A 25,558-nucleotide genomic window follows, 5' to 3' on the forward strand; every position below is an offset into this window, starting at 1 on the left:
TTGGAGTGTTCTAGCCTATCCAGGGAGAGGCACATCCCAGGAACTTCTTCAGCACCCATCAGCATCGTTACCAGCTTGGACACATAAGCAGCTATGTATCTGTGCCTCTCACCATGTGAAATGAATCCAATACGGACTCAGAAAAATCTTTAACACATCTTGACTCTTGACTGTAGCCATGAGGTGGACCTAGGAGACCCTCGAGATGATCCTGATTCTAACAGCAGAGGTTTCTAGGGACTTAATAGCCTGGAGGAAGTAATCATGGGAAAATGGGATTAGGAAATTGACGAGAGTACAGGAGCGAACCAGGAAAACAAATGGTGGCCATCTGCTCTCTCGGTACTCAAGGAGCTGAGCTTAGTTTTATTTCCTATGGGTAGAGTTTCTGTGGGTCACAGGGGGAAATGGCAGACCATAAGCTGCCAAGGAAGGGGCCATCTAACTCAAGGTTTAATTAGCCCACCCCCTTGATACATTCAATACAAATGGGCAGGTTCCAAAGATGGATTTATTGATCATATGAAAACTCAGGGTTTGAGGGAGGCCTCGGTGGCACAGCAGCACCCTGCCTGCAGTGTCATAAGTGAATGAGGGGATGATGATGCCCTCCCCCAACAAGGAAGATAAAAGATCTGGCTGAGCAATTTGCATCTCTAGAAATATTTACACCACTGTCTAGTTCATTAACGCACACAAATATGATATGACGGCAAGCATTGTGCACTCTGTTATTCCCAGAGCGGTAGTCTGCTGGGTCTTAAGAGAAAGCAGACCACTCACCACAGAGCAGCCTGAGCTAGGAGACATTCAGACAGAAAAGGGAACAGGTTAGACCTCAAGAGGTAGAAGGTAAGCTGTTTTGTTTACTAGGGTGTCTCTCATACACTCAGCAAATCATTTATAGTCATATTAGCACATCACATTCTATTCCAGAGACCACGGAGGATCCAGTTCTGCCTCCCACATTGACAAACCACATTTATCTCCTCACTCAGAGATGGACAAAGGACCTGAATGACCCCTGAGGCTGTAGAAAGACCACCTTACTTGGTGCTAGAAGACTGCCTCAAGCTTGGCCTCTGTCATTCAACCAACTCAGTGACACTGGGGAAAATAGAAACTTTGAGTCCTTGAATTAGCTATGCTCTTCATCACTGTGACAAGAATGCCTGACCAAAGAGACTTAAGGACGGAGCGACTTGGTTTTTGTTTGCTTCTAGCTTGGGTATACAGTCTATCATGACAGGGGAGGCATGGAGGCAGGAGGATGAGGTAACAGTGAATCTGTGGTCAGGAAGCTTGCTCCTTTCCCCCAGCCCATTGGATACTTCCACTCACACTCAGGATGTGTGATCCTACCTCAGTTTTGTCTCCTTGGAAATGCCATCACAGACTGACCCAGAGGCCCCTGGGTGACTTCAAATCCCATCATGTTGACAATCGGTCTTCACAGTGTAACCATTTAAATAACTGAATGCCAGATAGAAAGATCTTAACTCCCGTTCCTGTGGGGTTAATAGTATCATCATAGGAGGAGTATTTTGAGGGTTTTTTCTTCCCTCCAGGATCAAGTGTAGATTCCCTAGGAAGGAGAGGAGATTCTAAATATCCCAGCCCACATCATTCAGATCTGAGGGTCAGGTGGTAAGGCAAAGGACACTGGGAAAATGTGAGAAGTTGGGACCTGGAGTTGGATGATGCAGATCCTTCCCAGGTATATAAAGGTGTGTGTTCTCTGTCCTTAGGAACATCTGGACCACAATAAATGACCATGTTCACAACACAACCCATGCCTCCCAAATGATTCCAACAGATTGCTTCACTCGGTCCCTAAAAGAACCCATGGGTTAGCTGTTGTTACTCCCCCCATATTAGGAAAGAATGAGGCTGAGTTAAAGCATTTGCATAGATGGTAAACCAATAAGCAGCAGATCAGAGTTTAGACTGGGTCTAACCCTCAGTCATCGCTACCCAACAGAGACGCAGCATGAACCACCACTGTGACTTCCAATCGTCTGACAGCCACATCGTTAAAAAGTAAGGAACAAGGACAATTGATTTAATCTCCCTGCTGAGTTTTTCGGTTACTTATTTTGCACTTGGGTGTGGGTGCACTTGTGCCATGGTACACACATGGAGGTGAAAGGGCACCTTTTCAAGTGATGCATCCTGCCTTCCACTTGTTTGAGTCAGGATCTCTCTCTGTTGCTGCCACCGTGCAGCAAACTCTAGTCTAACTGGCCGGCCAGCTTCTGGCCAGTTCTCCGGTCTCCGCCTCACATCTCATCACAGGGGTGCTAGGATTACAGACACGTGCCTCTGTAGCCAGCATTTTACACAAGTTCCAAAGACCAAACTCAGGTCATCAGGCTTGTGTGGCCATCTTCCTCTGCTCGCCTAATGCCTTTTCATCTAACCCCATGTATCCAGATATGTACTGTCGTTTAGCATATCATTTAAAAAAGGATATTTTCATTGTCTTTGCATATAGTATTTGAAAGTCCACTTGTGCTTTTTTTCTCTCCTTCTATTGTGATTTTTTAACTCTGACTAGTTACCAGGCACATTTCAAGCATTCAATAGCCACGTAGGACACCACGTTGGATACATCTAGACCAGGATCCTGTTGGTAGATCCTTATACCTTACGTTTTGCATGGGTTTATTTTTTTCTTTTTCCCTTCTTCTTTTTTTCAAACCCATTATAAATGTAAAATCTTCCCTTAGCTTAAAAGTTGTGCAGAAATGGGCCAAGAACTAGCTTTTTCCCATCTGCTAATTCCTGCTGTACAGTCTAAGCTCACAGAGGCCAGGGGACAGATGTAATTTATACACCACTGTGACAACCCCCAGCACCTAAACCATAGCAGGCACTGACTCAATATTTGTGGGATTCAGTTTAACTGAAGGAAGTCAAACAGGATTTATTACTTCCACTTGAGAAGTGGCAGAAATGAAATCATGAAGTGATTCGTACAAAGCACACAGCTAAATACAAGCCCCAAGCTGGGTTACAGCCGCCCGCTGCTCTGCCCACATAGCCTGCTGCTTTTAATACCTGCCAATACCCTGCTTCACAGTGGCATTGGCCATCATAACGGCCCCCCCCACCCCATGTCTCTGTCTCTTTGTCTCTGGGTTTGATCTCTGCCCCACGGCAGCTTGGACGAAAATAGGAGTCAGTGATTCTACATGGTAGGAGTGAGTCCCAGCTGCATTCCCAGGAGAAATGCTGAATGTAACAGAGAGACTATGGCATGTCCTCTCTCTCCAGGCCAGGGTCTCTCCAGAAATGAGTGTTCTTGAAAGTTTAGAGAAAAATGCATTTCCATTCTCCTTTTCGAGCTAAAAGCATCCTCCTCCTTCCCAGGGAAGCTAGCGAACCAGTTATAATTACACCCCATACACTGGGGAGCGTGAAAGTGACATTTAGGAACACTTAAGCCTGGGATGTGTGGTGGCTGCAGTCGGCATCACATAATTGCCGCAGCATCGATCCCAACAATTAGTACGGGGAAGTAGAGACAGGATGGAAGGTCTCCAAGAAAATGCCACGAACTCAGAGTAAAATGGAGCCTAAAATCTCTCTCAGAGACAGCTTCCCCTCCTCCAAACGTTAAGACTTTTTCCTTATTATTGCCCTCAAGGTTTTTACTAGACTCTCTCAGGGGTACAAAGGGCCTAGAAGCAGAGCCACAGGTGGAGAGAGAAAATGCTGTAAGTTCCCCGATGGGCTGTCTACTCCCTCTAGCCCAGGAGGTAAGGAAGTGTAGGCTATGGTAAGGGAATTGCGCTGGATCACAAGAGGCACAATGGAGTGGGTACGGCTGGGAGGGTTAGGACCATGGCTGCTGCATGCGCTGTAGTCCTCAGAGAGTGGTGTGTTGACAGAGAGCAGAGTGGTGACAGAGAGCATGGCCACTCTCTACTTTGGATAGAAAGGGGAAAAGGGAGAGAATGCAATGACTGAATGAGGATGAGCAGGCACATCCTGTCACTCTGGGGCCCCAGACAGAGCTCCTATACAGCTAGGGAACATGTACTTGCCCACTAGGGTTGCTATAGCAACACTCCACAGGCTAGATGGTTTAAACAACATTGACTTTCCCACAGTTGCAGAGTCTAGAAGTCAAAGATGATCAAAGTAATTGCAAACTTGGTCTCAGCTCTCTCCTCAGCTTGCAAGTCATGACCTTCTTATTGTGACATCATATTGTGTGTATCTGTCTGCCTGTCTTTGTCTCTGTCTCTGTCTCTGTCTCTGTCTCTGTCTCTGTCTCTGTGTGTGTCTCTGTGTGTCTTTGTGTGTGTGTTTCTGCATATGTGTGTCTATGTGTCTGTGTTTGTGTGTCTATGTGTGTCTGTCTGTGTGTCTGCATGTGCCTGTGTGTGTGTGTGGGGGGGGGGGGTTTGTGCACACATGCATCCCTGATGCCTCTTTGCCTCCAAATCTCTTCTTATACAGACATCATTCAGATTGCATTAGGATACCTCAAGTTCCTCATCTTAATTATTTCTTTAAAAGACCATTCTCCAAATACAGTCACATTTTGATGCGCTGAGAGTTAGGAACTTGGGATCGAGGTGACATGATTCAGTCTGAAATGGAACAGAAACCCTCTTTTAGCCTTGAAGGATGACTGGGTAAATTTCCTCAGCCTTGGCCATTAGAGAACCTCTGCCCCTGAGGAAAGGATAGACCACTGAGATTGTCTTACCATCAAAATCCATGAGCACAATACCACATATATTAGAGTTCTGTCCATTCTTCTAGAGTGACTATGTCATTGGCTTACAGAGTGAGGACTGAGTCGTATAAAGCGGCCATCTGCACCCTGGACCAGAGAGTCCAATAGCTACTCTGTCCACAAAGCTGCATCATCCCTCAACAGCCCCAATCTGGTGCTGAAAGTCTGCAGGATGGCTAGGGAGCTGCTGGTCTTCGCTCCATGCTGGAAAGCTGAAGAAGCTCCGTTCTGATGTCAGTGACAACTAGCAGCAGCAGCAGCAACAAGACAGTGACAGGTCCCTCATAAGCAGGAAGCGAAGGCAGGCAAACAGCACTGTTGTTTCTTTAGACATTTTTACATCTTGGCTGCCAGTGGTAGGTACCATCCACTCCAGGAGAGAGTGGGAGAGTGCTCTTCCCTCCAGAAATCCTTCCTGAAAATTCTCTCTTTTTTTTTTTAAAACAGTCGGCATATCCTGCTTGTCAGGTCTGTATTATATATAACATGAAGAGTTCGGCGCTGGGGAGGACCACTAATGTCTCTTCTCCCCTAGCGGCCTGCGTGGTTCCTTTTCCTGGTCAGATGGAGATTCATTTCTGGGTCCTACTTTTAAAGTAAATGAAAGAGTGGAATAGACAAATTTGTGTGGTGAGGCGCACGAAACAAACAAAAGAGAAGGTAGCCAACATCATTGGGCACCAGGGAGATACAAATTCAAACCACAGCGAGATACTGCTTCACAGCTAGCATAGTGGCTAAAATGATTTCAAGTTGGTTCCTGCGAGTGCCAGCAAGACTGCAGAGCAACTGGCTGGTGTACGTGTGTCTGATTCAAATGGCACGACTGCCTAGGGAAACAGTTCGGTAGTTTCTCTTTAGGAGAAACACGCTCTTATCAAGTAGCTCACTTCTGCACTCCCAGGCATCTATGCAAATGAAATAGAACTTGGACCTTACACTTAAAGAAACCCTGCGTGTGGATCTGTGACTGTCCTATGCAGGCACCGGGTAAAACACCTTAGCCGTGAATCTCAAGACCACCTTAAGCCCACAAGATAGCACCACAGTATTCAATTCTGACATTTCTTCCACGGGACTCGTGCTCCCTGTGCCTCAGAAAGGGGTGTGTGGTGAGAGTCACTTATTCCCAGCACCTTGACCAGCCATAGTCACCACAAATCCCTGCCAACGGACACCTCATTGATGGAGGCTTAGGGCAGCACTACTCCTCGGGAATGAACGTAAACGTTTAAGGGGAAGTTTGACAGCATGTCACTTAGCCAAGCAGAAGTAGTAGATTCACTCCTTGTGCCTCTGACCTCTCCAGCCCTTTGACCAGGTCCCCATCGCCTGCCAGCCTCGAAGCTCTTTTCTGAAACTGTTCACAGGTAAGATATGGGAATGGTTAACAGAGAACTCTCTGCCTTTGATGTCACCTACAGACACCAGAACTCAGTATGAGCAGCAAGTTGTGTATGCATGTTATATCCGCCATGTGTTGTTACAGTCTTCCACACAAACAGTGTTGGTATTTCCTCCTCCTCTTTGATTTGTTTGGATGTGGTTTTTTCTCTTTCTTTTTATATCCTCCCTTCATTTCTTTCATTCTTTTTTTTCTCTACTACTTTTGAGTCAGAGTCTTACTATGTAGCCCAGGCTGGCCTGGTACTCATGACCCTCTGTATCAGTTTCTCAAATGCTAGGATTACAGGTCGATACTGACACACCCAGTTCTTCCCTCTGGAAATTTCTCTGTTAGCTTCCACCATATTCCTACCTTTCTGGTGTTTCACAATCTCTTCTGTGCCCTAATGAACATCAGCATTAAATACACATTAGCATTAAAACAGGACCAGGATGTGAATGTCATCGCTTCCTTTGGCCTTCAGGTGTCTCCTCTAAAATCTATGAATTGAGATTAGGGATATATCTCAGTGGTATGTAGTATTTGCAAGGCCCTGGGAGACACACAGAGGGGAAGGTGGAGGATAAGAGAAGGGAGAAGATAGGAGAGGACAGGAGAGGAAACCCAGACATGGAGGAGTACACTTGTAACCCAGTTCGGGGGAAGCAGAGACATGTACATCCCTGAGGCTCACTGACTAGCTAGCCTAGTCTACTTATCAAGCTCCAGGACAAGGAGAAAGATGGTTTTACAATAAAACAAGGTGGGCAGCACTTGAAGAACAACACTCAAGATTGGTCTCTATCGTCCACATGCGTAAGTGCACACACATATGTGTGTGTACCTTGTATACATTCATATAATCATACATGCATGGGTACACATACAGAGAGAGAGAGAGAGAGACAGAGAGACAGAGAGACAGAGAGACAGAGAGACAGAGAGACAGAGAGACAGAGAGACAGAGAGACAGAGAGACAGAGAGACAGACAAGAAGAAGAAGAAGAAGAAGAAGAAGAAGAAGAAGAAGAAGAAGAAGAAGAAGAAGAGGAAGAAGGGAAGAGACTAAACCTATACAATGATTTCTACCTTACTGGTTGTCACAAAAGTGAAATTGAAAGAGACTATGCACACAGAGGGAAAATTCTGCATAATCCTTGGAATAGATCAGAGCTGCAAATGTAGCTCCTGGCAGTATAAAATGTTTCCAGTAGTAATTCTCAACAATAAGGACGTGGCTAATAAGTTAAGCTATATATGCCATGATTTATTTATAGAATGCTGTATAATACAACCATTAAAATAATGCTCTGAAGAATATTTAATGGCACAGAAAAATGATCACAATATAATTTTAAGAGAAAAAATGGGGCTATAAAACTCAGGTCTTAATTCTGTTCTTAAAAGAGTAGAGTGTGTGTGTGTGTGTGTGTGTGTGTGTGTGTGTGTGTGTGTGTGTGTGTGTGTGTGTTGTGTAAGCATCTAGAAAAAGAACTAAGGGGAAATGCAGTGAAATGTTGATTGACAACCCTTCCTTCTATATTTCTCTTTTTCATTCTTCAGCATTTACAAGCATTCTCTCATACCCCTGCATTGTTATCATAACAATATATGAGTTTTTAAAAATTCGGACACCAACTGGCTTGTCCAACAAAGTGTTTTTGGTCTGGTTGATTGGTTTTCATTTCATTTGGTTTGGTTTGGTTTGGTTTGGTTTGGTTTGGTTTGGTTTGGTTTGGTTTGGTTTGGTTTGGTTTGGTTTTAGTGCACAGTGTGAGTTGAGCAGTATTTCCGACTCTGGGTATGCTGTGTTGAGAAAGGTAACAGGCACAATGCCCTCTAGCCTGGCATTCAACTTCTCTCATCTTTACTGCACGGCTTTCCTCCGCTATACCTTTAATTCATACACTCCCCGTAGAGCAGGCCTGTGTAGTTCCCTTCTCTGAGGCCCTATCACATTATACCACTTATGGTTGGTGAAATTCGATAATGGATTTCATCTTAACAACCTGATGTCATTTGACAGTGTCCAGTTTCCTAAAACTGTTTGACAGAGGCAGAGAGCAGAGGAGAGATCCCTTCGAGTGCTGTCTCCTTCCTCCACTGATGTGCAAGTAAGTGATGGGGTTAACTATCCATTCAAGCCCACAACCTGTGGTGATGTTAGGCTTCGGACATCATAGGCTTTCACACATACAACAAAATACAAAATACAGGTTTTGAAGGCTTAGTCTCCAGCTGATGGCACTTTTGAGAGAGCGAATGGACCACAACGACCCTTGCCTTTGTCAATGGATCAATCCATTACTGCAGTACAACGGAACCACTGGGAAACCTGGGAAATGAGTCTGTTGGAGGCATGTCACTGCCAGCATGTCTGAGGTTTCCTACCTCTCTGTCCAGATCCTCCCTTCTTTACCATTCCCTCTCCCTCTCCCTCTCTCTGCTTTTCTGGCTGCTTGAGAAGTAACCAGCTCTTTCCTTCCCCAGCCACAAGCCTAAAAGCAATGGAAGCAAATCACTACAGTGTGAAACTATGAACCAAAAGAAACACCCTTCTAAATGGTGTGCCTCAGCTATCTGTCACAAGAGGCCAGCTAGGATACCTGGGATCTCCTGACAGCAGAGGCTCCAGGAAGAAGAAATTTTCTTTCCTCAGACTCTACAAAATCTACAGCTAATCTGAGTTTTCCCACATTAGGCATCGTGTGGAGACAGCAGATGTTCCCCATGGTTTCTGTTCCTCACATTCCTCAGGCAAAAGGCAAAGCCTATGGTTCTTTCCTATAATAATCTTTTAATGCATAAACAAATACATAGGATTATAAGGAAGACTACTTACATTGAAGTGTAACTCTTGAAATATTATGTCTCAAACATATGTATTATACCCGGAATAGATTTGCTCCTTTGAACCACATTTAAAAAAAAAAAAAGATATAACACTACCCTTGAAGAACAAGCAATTAAGTTTTATTTTTAAAAGACATAAGGGCTGTTTTGCCCAGCTTGAATATGAACGAGAAACGGTGGGAGGTAATGCATTTGCCACTTTGTACAATCCAATTGATTTTTGACTTTGTGTGTGTCCGAACAATTCAGTCTTTAAAGATACATTACTGCAAACAGAATTAAAGCTTTCATGATATTTACAAATTAAAGAGACATGTCTCTCATGGAACACCAAAATTCCCCCTAAACTTTTCAGTTAAACTCTAGTCACATACATTTATCTATCTATCTATCTATCTATCTATCTATCTATCTATCTATCTATCTATCTATCTATCCATTATTACTGTATGTGTGCATGCATGATTCAGGGGCAGGGGTGAGACATGTTCATGTAAGGGTCAGAGGACAGCCTGGTAGAGCTCCTCTTCCACCTCTAGGTTGATTCCAGGGTTAAACTCTCGACCCCAGGCTTGTGAGGCAAGTACCTGCTAAGCCATCTCACCTACCACCAAGTTGGGTTTTGTCTGCCAATCAATGAGCTTGTGTTTGGCAAGGTCCGCACCTTTAAGAGTTTGTATCAATACGAAAATGTGAGTCTGTGGTTCAGGTTCAATGCTTTCGGGAGACAAATGCTTCTTGAAAGCGTTTTAGTTTTTCGGGTATTTGCGAGTCTTTATGTTTATACGATTTGACAGAATCTTGTATGTCAGCTCTGCTGAGTGAGCTCCTCTCCTAGCATTTGCAAGTTTCCAAGGATATAAGTCTCAACCTTCTTCACATCCAGGGAATCTAGAAATGTTTTCAGGAGCGTCCCTGATGGCTACATCAGAGCCTGGAATCAAGATTCATCATCTCACATAAATAATTTAAAATATCTGGTTGTCAGCCAACCATTAGACGTGCTTCTGCCATTCAACATGACCTAGCACCATGCTTTCTTCTTATTCTTTAATAGAAAAACCTAAAAGTAAAAACTTCCGTTTTAAAGTCAACAAGCTGCTTCTCTATGGGAATTCTTCGCAACTGTAAAGGGATCCTATCTCCAGGTTCTGGTCACAGCTCTCACAGCCTTCTGGAAGTCTGGCTACAGAGGATCTCTGGGCATCAGGAACACACACGGTACACAAACATACATGCAGGAAAACCACACATACACAGAATAGGAGGGAAGAAGTCGAGGATGCTCCCTGCAACTTAACTGCCGCTCTGTGAAGCACCCCACTTTCTGCTATTGTTTAAACACTATTGTTCAGCTCCACTCTTTGAGAAAGCCAGTGACATTTTGAACAAAACTTTCTCTTGGGATTTTTTTAGATGAAGCAATAAGACTGAACTGTTCATTCAAGATGATCCCCAGTAATCCATTCTAGGGCATTCCCCAACTTGTCCACATCTCCTACAGGTCCCATCATCTCCCAACAGGCTGGGGACCAACTTGGTAAAACACAAGAGCCTTTTGTGGACAGTTAACCAAACCATAAAATTCTCCAAGCACACCAGCCACTGTTCATAAAGTGCCTCCTTTGCAGGGAAATCACTTCCAGTTTTTCCTCTTGATCCAGCTGACAAAGCCACTCACAAATTCTGGCGTATGTTGCTTGTGGTCAAATTCCCTTAGTGGTATGGGCCCCTTTTTGTCTAGCATCTGGTAGCAAGGCCGGAGTTTCTTCCCAAAAGGTTTTCATGAAATTGTTGGAATGACATAGCTTTTCCTTCATACACACATGCATATATAACATGTCCTTTAATTTGGATGCATTTTTTTTTCCAAACACACAGAAGACACACGGTCTCTTTGTCTTCTTGCTTTCAAAATTGTATTCTCAAGATTTTTCCATGAAAGAAAAAAAAAGTCATCTTGACCTTTTCTTTTTCTTTTTGGCCCCATCATTTCATTAGTGTAAATAAAACTCGACACATTTTCCACTAGACCTTCCTTTTCTTTGCCCATGCAAGATAAATTGAGTCTGTAAAAAATAAATAATAGGGTTAAGACAAAATATTTTATTCCACTGACACTCTTTGGAGTCTAATACTTTGTTTGTAGTTCATAAGGTAATTTGTTTGATAAATTTACATAGGAGGGAATAATTTATATGTTCAGTAAAGTGTAAAATATTCATTAAATTCTGTAACAAGTAAGTAAAGTAGGACAGATTTTACAAGTCAGGAGTTCAGCATTATTGGTAGCGTTTAGCATTAGTAGATGGAAGATTACAGCATTTATAAAAGGGACCTGTCTTCCCTGGAATTCAGCTCCTGTGGCAAGTGCCTGACTTTCTAGAAATCGTGGCTGTCATTTCTGATGTTGTCAGTGTTTCTCACAAAGGTGTTTTGTCAACCTGTAGTATTTTTACCAAATGATAGCATAGGAACATTGATATCATACTGCGTCTGTAAGACGATACTACATAACCCGGATGCTCTGTGGATAAAGAGCAAAGAGGGAAAAACGAAGCAGAGAGAGGACTGTCTCTACTTCCCTCAGGGCTTCTCACACTGCGGGAGGCCCAGGTCACTGTGCTCCCTGTCAGCAGCCACCATCCACGGTGCTTTACCTGTCACAGCCCAGCAATCAGAAATACCACAGCTGGACCAACCCCCGTGAGGCCACACTGCCTACCAAGAGTTAGAGATCCATGTGAGAATAAATCTGATTTGTAAAACTTTAGGTCACTTTGAAAATTACTCCACCCATCCCACATGTTGAACTACAAACAACTTCAGGGAAGAAACGTTGAAAGGTCTGGGTTCCCTACTCTCTGACTGCCCCACTGGTGCACATAGCGGCCAGGTAAGGGCCAGTCAGCCACGGTGCAGGAGAGTCTGGGCTGGAGTGATCTCCAGCTGCATCCCAGACAGTCTCTTAGCTGCTGCAATGTCAAACTACCGGGCGGGTGTAAATAACAATCCAGATTATCCACACTGACTGTAATGTGATATGAAAATATTTATGCTGTTAGCCGACGCCAAGTTCGCAGGTCATGCTAATCCCACTGGTTGTTTCTAGACTTGTAAATTGAAGGAAACGCCATCTTTCACAGAGAGGTTGGGGGAGAAAACAAAGCTGGAAGGGCTGGAGAAATGGCTCAGTGGTTAAGAGCACAAATTATCCCTGTAGAGGACCTGGGTTTGGTTCCCAACACCCACATCAAGAATCTCATAAGCACCTATAACTCCAGTTCCAAGGAATCAGATGCTTGGCCTCAGGAGCACCTGAGTTCACATGCATGACACCTACACAGATACCAAAGACATGTAAGAAAAGATAACTTTTTTAAAAAGCTCTCTCTCGTGGATCAAGACGTAAGCCCTTAGTTACTGCTCCTCCTATCTGCATGCTGCCATGTTCCCAGCCATGGTGGTCATGGACTGCCGTAGCCACAGTTCTATTGCTGAGAAGAGACATCATGACCATGGCAATTCATATACAAGAAAGCATTTAAGTGTGGACTTCCTTACAGTTTCAGAGGGTTAGTTCATTATCATCATGGTAGGGGGCATGGTGGTGTGGCAGCACAGATGGTGCTGGAGAAGTTGCTGATAGACTTACATCCTGATCTGAAGGAGAGAGCGAGGGAGAGGGAGAAGGAGAGGGCAAGGGTGAGGGCGAGGGAGAGCGAGAATGGACCTGGAATGAACTTTTGAAACCTCAAAGTCAACCTACAGTGACACACTTCCTCCAACAAGGCCACACTTCCTAATACTTCTAATCCTTTCAAAGAGTTCCACTCCCTAGTGACTTAGCATCCAAATATATGAGCATATAGGGAACATTCTAATTCAAACTACCACATGGACTCACCCTCTGAAACTGTAAGCCCCAAATTAAATGCATCCTTTTATTGAGGGGGTGGGAGACAGAGAGAGAGAGAGAGAGAGAGAGAGAGAGAGAGAGAGAGAGAGAGAGAGATTTCCCTCTGAACTTTCATGGGATCTCTGGCCCATTGGAATGGAGATCCAGGGACCCCAGTTAAGAGCCACTGTACTGTATGTGTCTTCATGGTTTGTGAAATCAGTTCATGTTTCAGATAGGAGAAAGAGGAGAATGGACAAGCTTCTACAATGCTAAATTTAACTTAGAATTTTTTTCTTCTGTGCTTTTAAAATGTTATTTTGGAGAAATGGTATATAGGAGCAGGTAGTTTTTAAAATAACTTTGCTAGAAAAAATGAGAACTCAACAACCCTGTCAGTAACACACACACACACACACACACACACACACACACACACACACACACACACACTCTTTCCCATGTGGGCACTGTGGGTAGAACTCAGGCTTCACACATGCTAAGAAAACATTCTACCATGGAGCTGTGTGCAGCTCAGGTCTAAAACACTAGTACTTGATTAATATTCATTGTCCCTAGACACCATGACAAACACACCAAGATACACTGTCTACTCTCTACAACAAGACATAATGAGTGTGTCCCCACTCTTCTGGGAAAGGGGTCCCTCCCTGGAGCAGAGTAAAGTCCTGGGAGATGTAAGCCATTTGGGACAACTATTCTTTTGTCAAAGATTGGTGTATGAGGTGAGGATTTAATCTACCCAGTTGAACCTGCAAAGGATGGGGTGGTGTCTGATGTCTGTAAATGTTGAGGTCACCTGCTACCACGGGGGAAGGTGACTCCCAGATAAGGATAACAGATCCTGTGGGACAACACAGAGCCATGCCACCACCAGACTTCTTGCCATGTCACCACCAGACTTCTTGCCATGTGAGGTTATAGTCTATTGCTTATGTCCATTATCCTTTTGGTTGACACTTAATAATTAGATTATTTAAAATGTACAATGTCATGTGTCAATTCTTGTACACTGTGTGAAATTATCAAATTAAGTTAATTAGCATATCCATTACTTCAAACATTTATTTCTTTCTGATGAAATATTAGAACCTTCTAGCTAATGTCAAGTATCCAGTGTGTTATTAACTGTGTTCGCCCTACTGTGCTATAGAAAGCAAAAACTTACTCTTCCTCCTATCTAATTATAGTTAGAACAAATTCCTCTACCCTCAATAATCTGTGACAATTTCCATTTTACTCTCAACTTCTATGAGATAAATCTCTATGTATTCTGCATATGCTATGAGACGGTGTGATTTTTGTCTCCCTGTACCTGCCTTATCTTTACTTTGATGTTGTCGAGGTCTGTCCATGTCACCGATGATAGGATTTCAAGCTTCTTAATGCCTAAATAATATTCTGCTGCATGTGTGTACCATATTTTCTCCATCCACTCATCAGATAATGGACACTTAGGTTAATTTCCTATCTTGGCTATTGTGGGTACTGCTGCAGTGAACAGAAGAGTGAAGGTGTCTGCACTGTGTTGATTTCATTACCTTTGGTATATACCCAAAAGCAAGAATCCTGAATCATAAGGTATGGTGCTTTGAAGAGAATGACCCCCATAGAATCATATGTTTGAATAGTTGGTCTTCAATTGGTGGAATTGGATTAGGAGGTGTGGCCTTGTTGGAGAAGGTGTGTCACTAGGAGTGGACTTTGAGATTTCAAGACTCACCCCATTCCGGTGTCCACTAAATGCATCCTACTTCTGAGTCAAGATGTGAGCTCTCAGCTGTTCCTGCCACCATGCATTTTCTCTGCCATCATGGATTCTAATCCTCTGAAACCATAAGCCCAAGTAAATGCCTTCCTTCGTAAGTTCCTTGGTCATGATGTTTGTCAAAGCAATAGGAAAGTAACTAATTCTGGTTTTGTTTGGAAAACCTCTGCAGTTTTCAGGGAGTCCTTTATCATGCAGGTGATGTCATCCTACATGGCACAGCTGGGCACCTTGGGAAACATTAAGAATGGGCCTTGACTTTGCAAATGCATTCCTTCCTCACATCCTTAATGTGTTAGACCACCTCAGTATACACAGATCACCTCTCCTGTAACCCCAGCGCAACCCACACACCCCACCATGCCTTGCTTATACCCTCCTGACTATGTCATTAATCCTTCCGCTGTTGTGCCTATGCTGCTGAGTCCAGCTCAGTAACTGCCAGTTCTTGTCTGGTCTAACTCATCAAGCTCCCCAACTTCTACCAGGGACTTTTCTAAACAGAAGACAGAGGAAATTTGTGTGAAAAAGATAAGTTCATGTTACTTTCCTCTTTAAACCCTTGCCTTGGTTTTCTATTGCATGTAAAATATGGAGCTAACTGCTTAAGTTATCCACAAAGATATGTGAAAGGTGGTCCTACATGTATCCCTCAGGTCCCACCAGGCTACGCCCCCCCCACTTTGACCCATCCTCATGTCCAGTTAGAGCATTCAGATCTTAGATCTCAGTTTAGCTGTCACCTCCTGGGGGAACCTCTCATGGCCACACCATCCACCTGGCTTCTAGTATATCCTCTCGCACCACTCCACAGCCTTCCAATGATTCGGAACAGTCTTTTGGCTCACTGTTAGAGGCTCATCCTGTAATAGAGTACAGATATTCAAAACATACTCATGAAAGTACAGATAAATGTTCAGAGATAAGCAGATGCATCCCGTGAGGAGCTTGTCCCCATAGATCTGGCTAAAACAATAGTGCCTAGAATCCCCATTCATCAGCTCCATGCCAGTCCACAGATGGCAGCTTCCACTTGGCGCTCCATCTCCCAGAGAGCTGAAGTAGAAGGAGCTACTTGGCTTCTACTCTGGTTCTAACGGAGGCCTAAAGCAACCCCCACCTTCTCTCCAAATCATTGAAGAAGGAAATATTGCATGGTGCATGCTACATATTGAATTGTTTGTCCTTCCCCCAAAGTTCTTATATTGAAGTTCTTTTCCCCTACTCCCTGTAGAGGTAGTAAGAGGTGACAACTTTGAAAAGTCATTAGGTATAGATGTAATGAGAGTATTTGAAGTAAGTAAAGTTCCCATGATGTGATTGCTGTCCTTCTAAAGAGAAAAAAATCTAGGGTGCTCCCCTCATATACAAACATTTGGAGGGAGAGAAGAAGAGGGGGAAGAAGAGACAGAATTAAGCTGTTGTGTGTATTTCTTTATTTATTAATTCATTCATTCATTCATTTAAGAGGGGTGCACATGCCATGGAACAAGTAGAGGCCAGTGTATGAGAATCGGTTCTCCCCAACCATATGAATCCCAGGGATTGAATTCAGCTCTTCAGTCTTGGCAGCAAGCACCTTTACTCACTGAGCCATCTTGCAGGAGAGAGAGAGAGAGGAGAGAGAGAGAGAGAGAGAGAGAGAGAGAGAGAGAGAGAGAGAGAGAGAGAGAGATTTGAGGATACAGCGAGAAGACAGAGTCATCATATTCTGTTTACCACTTAATCCTGGACCTACCGGCCTTCACAACTGTGGGGAAAAAAATGAATGTTTGTTGATGAAACACAAGGCTATAGTCTCCTGACATAGCAGCATGGATTCGTTACTTTTCTGTTGCTGTAATAAAGGGCACAGACTAAAGGCAACTTACAGGAGAGTTTACTTTGGTTCATGATTCAAAGGGCTTCCCACAATGTCAGAAAGGCATGGGGGCAGAAGGAGGAAGCCAAAAGATGGCATCTCAACTATACACGGGAAATAGAGAGACCAACTAAAGGTGGGAACAAGGCTGTAAAGTCTCAAAGCCCATCCCCAGTGACATTCTTCTTCCAGCAAGGCTCCTGACCTAGAAGTTCCATAACATCCTCCAAAGAGGGCCAGCAACTGGGGACAAGCATTTAAATACATGAGCCCATAAGGGACATTTCTCATTCATGCAATCACACATTGTAAGCGAAGACAGTGCATAAGCAGTGTGAGCTGCAGAAACAAAAACACGTTCTACCGTTGCTCTTGCGGGCTATGGATCATTCTAGTGCTTCACTTGCTAGCTACCTAGAGTACAGCTCTCTGGCCCAGGCCTCATCTATTAAATGGGACAACAAGACCATGAACCACACAGAGCTGCTGGGAAGATTTAACGAGACACATAGCAAAATTCCTTAGCAGAAAGCCTAACGCACAGTGTAAACCTTCAGCCTTGAGTGTTTTTATTCCCATTTGGACTCCTGTGGCAGAGCTGAAACCAACCTTTCAGATGAGGGAGTGAGCCATCTTTCAGAGGTCATGAAGCAAATCTGAGGCTCTATCGGCAGGATGAGCAAAGAGGCCAGGCAGCACCCAGGCAGTGCTGTTTTCCATCACATCCTACACCCACTCTGGTTCTCTGGGGCCCAGCAGCTCTGGGCCCTTCTAGTCTCAGAAGACATAGCACCAGACATTTTCCCCCTCTGGGATAATGATGAGTTGAGCTATTTGTAGTAAATGCAGGAAAAAAAATGGCTTCTAATTTTCACAAGAACATCCATTGCCCCAGGAACAGGGATGCATTCCAGAGGGAAGTCCTAATGCTGCAGCATTCAGGAGCTTTCAACAGCAGTTTCTATGAAGGATAACCCTCAAATGTGCATTGGGTTGTGGGGTACATGTGTGTGCGTGCGTGTGTGTGTGTGTGTGTGTGTGTCTGTGTCTGTGTCCTGATACAGACCAATGACCTTTCACATGCTAGGAAAGCCCTCTGCCAGTGAGCCACGCCCCCAGCCTCAGTGGGATTTCTTCCAACACCAGGGTAACTTCCTTCCTGTTCTGGGAATCCAGACTGGTGAATTTCATGGCATCCTCCTGAGGTTGATAATCACAAGAATGCAATTCATAAACAGCTTCACAGTGTGCATGTATCTGAAAAACAGGAATAGCAGTGTCTTCGTGGTGCCGGCCTGATATTTCGCTGAGAGCTTCTACTTAACCACAAGCAAGAGGAAGAGAGGGAGAAAGTGTAAGGTGTGTGCACAGCAACGGGGCAACTCAATCAATCACTTCTAAAGGGCACGCTTCCCCCGGAGAACAGGTTTAAGGAAATAAGCGCGCAGACTTAATGGAAAATTTTCAGAGTCTATTGATTGAAGTCTGTTGCATTTTCTTCCTATTTGAGAACACATCGTTTTTGCATTAGGCAATTGGTTTATGACTTGGGGAAATAGAAAACACAAAAACTTTTCGGAGATGGGGGAGTTTAGCAGAGATGCCCCATTCCACCCTCTGGGGTGCTCAGATCTCCCGCCCTGTGGTCTTTCTGATGAGCTTCCTCCAAACTCTTGCAGAAGAAAGCCCCCTCTCTGCCCAACTGCTGATAACAGTAATCATGGTGACAAGTAGCTGCTCCCACAATGCATCACTCTCCTTTGTCTCCTTCCTCTGCAGAAGCCACCCCTCCATCTGCCTGGAGACCCCTTCCCTGGTCTCCTTACCCACCCCTGTCCACCACCATCAGCCTTGGAGGCAGTCTCCAATACTGTCTCCCACAGGAAGTCATGACTGTGCCCCTGTCTGTAGTAAGAGCTTCCCTAGTGGGTTCCAGTGGTGCCTTGTTCCAATCCCTGTGGTGACAATGATCATACTGTTACACTACTACCCCTTCCAAACACATTTCGTGCATTTTTTTGTGTTTTTATAAGGGTAAGTCACCACCCTGTTGTGATAATGACCACTCTGTCCCTATTGCTCCATTTTGAAACATTTTTTTTCATATTTGAACATTTCTAAAATCAGAATGTTTTGAAAATAATGTGTACATTGAGTGTGTATGTGATTTTTTTTTCTTCTAAAAAAAGGGTGTTATTATGTTGAGAGCATACCTTAAAATCAAATAACTATGTTTCAGGTGTCTTGCCTACACACTCCCAGGGAGCAGGAACTGTATTTTAGTCGCCTGTGCATCTCCATCCCTCAGAAGAGCACTGCCATGTCAGGTAGTCACTGACAGGAGGAGGTGAGAAATGAGAATGGCTTAGTCCTTTCTCTGCTGCTGTAACAAGTGATTACCCAGAACACTGAATTACCTCTGAGCTCTAAAGCTGGGGAAGCTAATTAGGGTCAAGGTGCAGCCAGATGCAGTGTCCGATCAAACCATTGTCCTTTTCTGTGATAGTGTCATCGTAGGCTGTGTCTATGGCAGAAGGTAGTAGAGCATGAGAGAGCATGCTCTCCTACGCCCCTTTTTACAGGAATGTGAGTCCATTCTTTACGGCAAAGCCTTCATGACCTAGACATCTCTCTCCAATGAGGTCCTAGGCCCAAAAGTTGGTTTAAGAATGTTTCCAGTGCATGAATTTAGGGTGCATGTTGAGACCACAGCAAGGGAGGAAGACAGGGGAAAGGGAGGAAACCCTAAAACTTAGAAAGCTCCTTCACTTACCTATTCCATCTCCCTGGAGGGTACATGGGGCTTCTCGAAGAGTTCCTCCTTATCACTCCCTACATTTCCCTGGGGAAGAGGATGTGAAGACAACACAGAAGTCACATACCACGTGGGACACACTCCTGTCATCTCAGGAGGCTCCCACAGGCAGGTACAATCCCAGTCACCGTCTCTTGATGGCTTCAAGAAAAGAATCGGGACTTTCTTTTTACTGCTACCTGAGACCAGACCTAGGACTCCACGCTTGCTGCTCAAGCCCTCTACCACTGAGCTACATCCTCTGGGAGCTTTAATTCACTTCTTCTCTCCGAGATCTTTGAGGCCTGGCATTTGACTACCTTGGAAGCTCATTTTTAAAAGCAGCAGCCGTTTATCATCTCATCTCATCCCAGTCCCTTACGCAGTCCTTCCCGGATTCAGGAAACAGTGCCATCAACCCTAAAGCCACCAAGGCAGAGAGACATTCCTGATTCTTCTTCCCTCTGAGCCCCACAACTGGGCTTCATTCGGTTCAGTGCCGGGGCCACGGATGCTACATCCTCAGTCAAATTCAGCCCTTCAGCTGCTGCCCCTTTCCTAATGGCCTTACCTTCGCACACAATCCCCTTGGCCTCTGTACTCTTCCCTCCTCCGTCTGCTGCCCTTCCACACTTCGGACCTCTGCTTAAACTTTATTTCCTTCAGGAAGGCTTTGCTGCCCTGCAGTTTTAGTTCAGGGCCCCCCGGCGCCCGCTTCCCCAGCTCGATGCTGTCTCTGTCATGTCCCAACGCACTACGTCTTGTTTGCTCGGCTACACCTAAATGATATGGGGACAGGGAAAGAACCTGCTTCACTCATAATAGCTCCAACAATGGGAGATACTTAATATGTGTGTCTCGAATTATTGCGTTCGATAAAGGAACTGTGAACTTGATTGGGCAAGGCTTAATTCACTGGCAAATCATTTGGCTGGGCGCTGTGAGGCATGAAGAGAAGGGAAGAGACCAGCAGCTCTGGAGGTGCAGGAATGGAACGTAGGTCACCCCCTCAGGTTCAGCATCTCATGAGGCTCAAGCTCTTCAACTGAGAAATGAAGATAAAACGCATCGTCTAGGACTCCCACAAGCTCAAAGGAGAGCGTGCACAGCGGCACGTTTCTCAACAGCTATGACTTCTGTCCAAATGTATCCATGGTCTCCTAGTCTCTGAGCGACCTTGCCCTGGCTGCTGCAGCTGCAACAAAGGCCGTGGGGCTCTGCCTGAAGCAGCAGAACTCACAGGTACGGCAGCACCATCTCTGCCCTTTCTGCTGTATCATACCACAGCCCTGCTTCCAGAAGTCCTCATGGAGGCCCCTTCCAGGACGCTGTCTCTGTCTCGGTGGAGGGTTTAATGATCCTGAAGGCCTGGGAAATACACTGAATTAAAAGACAAAACAGATAGCGTTGTGCATTTTAGTGAAACGGCAATTAGGAGCAGCAGCCACCATGTACTCAGGAGGGCAAAGAGAGATGAGGAGAAACGGGATAGTGACCTCATAAAGACACTTAATTTCATTACCACCAGACACCGTTTCCCATTATTGCTCTTGGTGTTTAATGGTTTTATGATTCCATCTATTGATGCTTAGCTAGTTCATTAACCGTGCTGCTAAAAATACAATTATCTCCAACAAACCTTTCATCACTAATAAAAGGAGGTGGGGTAAACGCCATCATTACCAGAAAGCAATGGGGTGGACACATTGGTATAGTAATACCTTGGCCCCAAACTAAGACTCTGCCTCCAGTTCAAAAGTGAACCAAGCAACTTCTTTGCTTTTTTTTAAAAAAAGAAAACTTACTCCAACTATCCTGTTTGGCTGATTTTGTACATCCAGTTGGCACTGACTTTGAGGCAGCTGAGTAAGTCTACCTTCAAGTTAGGGATGAATCTGAGATGTGAGAATCTACTGAATGGCTTATTCACTCATCAGGTATCTACGAAGCCTTTCCCGGATAGCATGAGACAGATTCCAGACACATAAAAGAGGCACAGGGCACATGGATCCCAACTTCAGAGAGCCTAAAGATGAACAGAGAATACATCTGTACTAAGATTGGAGAAGCAAGCTCTGGTTATTGAGCTGAGGGTCAATATCTATCCGTGATTTGGAACAGAGGGGAGAAAGTGAATCCTGAGTAGAGCAAGAGATGGGTGTGGCTTTTCATCTCACTTACCAGAGAAGCCCAAATCCACACAATAACCTTCCATACGTAGTATGGTGGTTTGAATGAAAATGGCCTCCATAGACTCGAAGAGAGGAGCACTATTAGGAGATGCGGCCTTGTTGGAGGAAGCAAGTCCCTGGGAGGTGAGCGTTGAGGTTTCAAGTACTCAAGCCAGGCCCAGTGTCTCTCTCTTTCTGCTGCCTGCTGATCTGGATGTAGAACTCTCAGCTCCTCTCCAGCACCATGTCTCCTTCCTGCCATGATAAAAATGGACTAAGCCTCTGAGCTGTAAGCCAGCTCCAATTACATACTTTCCTTTATAAGAGTTGTCATGGTCATGGTGTCTCTTCACAGCAATAAAACCCTAGCAGTCGAGGGTCTGGTCTGCCCTCCAGCCACTTTGTCTTTACCTCTAAGGGGAGCTAAAGTGGAGGAAGAGAAAGCCAGTGCATATAGTCCAGGTCTACAATCCAGAGAAGCCAGAGGAATGATAGAAGTCTGCGTAAAGTTTTAGGCAATCTGTTTGCCCCAAGGGTATTATTTATGAATAGAATGTGAAGCATTTACCTCTAGGTTCATGTGTGAACATTTGCTCCCCAGCTGGTAGCACCATTTTAGAAGGTTATGGAACCTTCCAGACATTACTGATAGCTGGAACAAGTAGCCTTAAAGGCAATGCTTACTTCCAGTGCCAACCCCAGTACTCTGCCTTCTGCTTAGCCAGGATATGAGCAAGCCACACGAAATCTCATCCCCACCATAGCCCAAGCTGTTTCTGCTGCCATACCTTCCTTCCACAGAGCTGGGAGCCCATCTTCCTAAACGTGTCATGCTAGGTTTCTCAGTCATGGTGGCAGGGAAAGTACCTTCTACAAAGGAACCCCATTTACTCTCCTAGAGCCCAAACCGTGGTTGGCAACCATGTACTACTCCTGGCCCCGACTCCTATGGTTCCCATGTTCTCTGTGTGGGCATCTTCACTCTTCCTTGGTGTGGCAGTCACTGCACGTTACCTGTCTCTGTCTAGAGTGCTCCTTCCACCCTCTGCTCCCCTTCCTGTTGCCTCCTTCTGTATGGGTTTTCCTGCCATTTGAGCTAGAGTGTGGTTTATGGTGGTGTTTCTGCTGACAGTCGCCTGCACTGAGATGCTGGCTCCCAGACGGTAGGCATCCCTGCTTTGCTCGATCTCCAGCACCACATACTCCCTGCCATTTAAATGGTAATAAGTATCTTTTGGCCTGCTGATGTTATCAGTCCCTGTCTCCCAGCCCCAAGTGTACCCTCTGGATACTGTAATGCCAGCATCCTTCTGCCAGATAACTCCGTCAGATGATCTCTCAATAAAATTCTGGGGGAAGGTAAGAGACTAGAGAACAGCAGGAAGCCAGTGTTGTCCAGCTGTGTCCATTCACTCCCCTGTTCACATCCTAAGGCAGGGATGTTGTCTGCATCTGCCCAAGTCTAACAAAAACAGAACCTCTCTGCACAGAGTTCCTTGTGACCCATTACTCAGAACCCCTGCATAGCCAGTGCTCCCTGTAACCCCTACTCGGTGCCCCCAGCTCCTTATAATGCCTCTTTCTCCTTTTGCTTCTCAGCCCCAGCTACTGTAACCACTTCCTATGGGAAATAAGCTCTGGGTCACTTTAAAACGTTACTTTATCATCCAGGTTTCTACACCTACTCATACCATCACTAGGGTTAGACTCCCTGTTTGACATACCCAGCGTGGTTTCTATATCCCTGACTGCATCCTGGTGGATGTGATGAATCCAGAGGGGATGCAATGAATCCTGGCAGAGGGGAGAGTCAAGACATCAGCATGGCCCAAGGGACCCAGACAACCTGGGGGAAGGGCAGCACTCCGATGGATAGGATTCTACCACTCAACGCTGAGAGGAAGCTCTAAGGAGTACAAACCGGTCCACCAGTAGCCAGCAGCCAGCAGTCAGGTGCAGGCTGACCACCCTTGATGATGGACTGACACTGGCTCTCCTCCCTCCCTCCCTCCTTTCTTCCTTTCCTTCTGTGTGCAGATGAAATGTGATCACGTGATTGGTCAGTTTCCTGTCCCTGCCCCGATGTCTTGCTCTTCAGGCCATGAATGCTCTCCCTCAGGAATCATAAAGTAAAGCAAACCCTTTCTTCCTCAAGTTGCTTTTGGTCAGAGTATTTTATCACATCAACTCCATGAGCAGTGTGACTCAGACACTCTGACCTGGGGATACCTCCCAGGCTTGAGGTTAATGGCTGGCTCTCTGCTAAGCCTCTGCTTGCTGCCCAGAAGGAGCACTGGGTGGGTTAGATAGCTGTGCTCCCAGGATTCCAGAACCCCTCGTCCATAGGCTGTGCTTCCCATGTCAATGAACATCCCCCTCCCTGTAAACAACTCCTGGATTCTGTAATTACTCAGGAAATGTCATGTTTGCCTCTGTGCTGTTAGTAGAGCAAACAACTCCACACCAATGTAAATATTTTTCATGGCGCCATTCCAGCTCTCTGACGCATGTGCTTCCAGATGCTCACACAGGGGATGGGTGCACAGCATCATCTGTTAGGAGATGCGCTCACAGGAGGCTGCCCAGAAGCCAGTGCCACTCTGCTGGGAAGTCTAGACTGGTTCCTGCATTAGAACCCATGACTTTGCTCTCTCACTAGAGACTGCTCACCCTCTGTGGATGTGGAAATCATGAATTGGTGTTCCAGTAGTTTTCACAGCAGCCCTTAGTGCAAGCGTCACAAGGACAGGAGCAGCAGAGAAGCGAGTTGCCTTCAGGCAAGTCACTGGACTGCACTTGCCTCTGTTGCCTGATCTGTAAAATAAGAATATTGATCTCGTTGCCTAATCAAAATGAGGTTACTGTCATGAGTTACTGCCCTCTGAGCCAAGCAACTGCCATCTTGGGAGTTCATCTGTGCCCCTTAAAAAGATCATTCCAGTCGGGCTGATCGACAGTTTATACTACTCTCCAACAGACAAACAGATCTTAAAAAGTGCATTGTGGGTATGTGATGGAGTTTCACACAGCCATGGGGAGGGGGGAGACACACAAATGATATCATCTGAAGAAACATGAGGAGAACTGGACACTATCATGTGAAACGAAACAAGCCAAAGTCAAAAAGATAAGTATGACATGTTTCAGAGTGGAACCTAGATCGAGCATACATGTATACGTACTTGATATGTGAACTGGATATATTGTATATCATATCTATAATATTGTAAGTAGTATATCATGTCATATATCATATGGAGGTAGAAAGAGAACCATGGTGAGGAGGAAAGGGAACTGTGGGAAGCAGGAAGGAGGACAGAGTAAGAGAGTGGGAGAGCCAGCACAAGCCAAGTACAGTGACATCATAGATAGATAGATAGATAGATAGATAGATAGATAGATAGATAGATAGATAGATGAAAATGTCATGAAGTTCAATATTTTATGTGTTCACTAAAAAATTATTTAAAACAAAATAGGTCCAAAGTAAAAACAAGCCAACAAGCAACAACAGAAAAAAAAATTCTCATCATACACATTCTAGTGGGATGACAGGCAGTATGAACTCTCAGAAGCAGCTTGAAACTTCCAGAAAGCTTTCAAATGCAGAACTGAGCCCAGGCCATGTGGATAATAGCAAGTGCCACATAGGCCTAGGCAATATAAGAAAGGTTGCTAAGTAGGCAGGCAAGCCAGTAAGCAAGCACTCTCCTATAGTCTCGCTTCAGTTCCTGCCTCCAGGTTCCTGCCTCCAGGTTCCTGCCCCCAGGTTCCTGCCTAGGCTTCCCTTGGTGACGGACTGTAGCTATCAGCCAGAAATCCCTTTCTTACCCCAAGTTGCTTTCGTTCAGTGTTTAATTAAAGCAACAGAAAAGCAAATTAAAACAGTCTTGAACTTAGCAATTCCACATATAATTATAAAACATCATCAAGAAAATATAATATTATGGCAGTTTGGGGTTTTTCATTTTGGTTTTACCCTGTTTGGGGGAGGTGGTGTGCTGGCTAGTTTTGTGTCAGCTTGAAACAGGCTAGAGTCATCTGAAAGGAGGGGA

At 45.0% G+C, this 25,558-nt stretch overlaps 1 long non-coding RNA gene across 1 annotated transcript; it reads right to left on the reverse strand.

The window, feature by feature from the left end:
* Positions 1-16,098: 16,098 nt before the first annotated feature.
* Positions 16,099-24,317, reverse strand: LOC148004123 (uncharacterized). The gene is made up of 5 exons (XR_015627259.1): positions 24,174-24,317; positions 21,514-21,758; positions 19,904-20,712; positions 19,312-19,380; positions 16,099-17,795 (listed from the first exon to the last, which is right to left on the reverse strand). It is a non-coding gene; the product is annotated as an uncharacterized LOC148004123 (long non-coding RNA).
* Between the last annotated feature and the right edge of the window lie 1,241 nt (positions 24,318-25,558).

Source organism: Rattus norvegicus, chromosome 8, assembly GCF_021556685.1.
Source record: "Rattus norvegicus strain SHRSP/BbbUtx chromosome 8, alternate assembly SHRSP_T2T, whole genome shotgun sequence".
Taxonomy (NCBI): domain Eukaryota; kingdom Metazoa; phylum Chordata; class Mammalia; order Rodentia; family Muridae; genus Rattus; species Rattus norvegicus.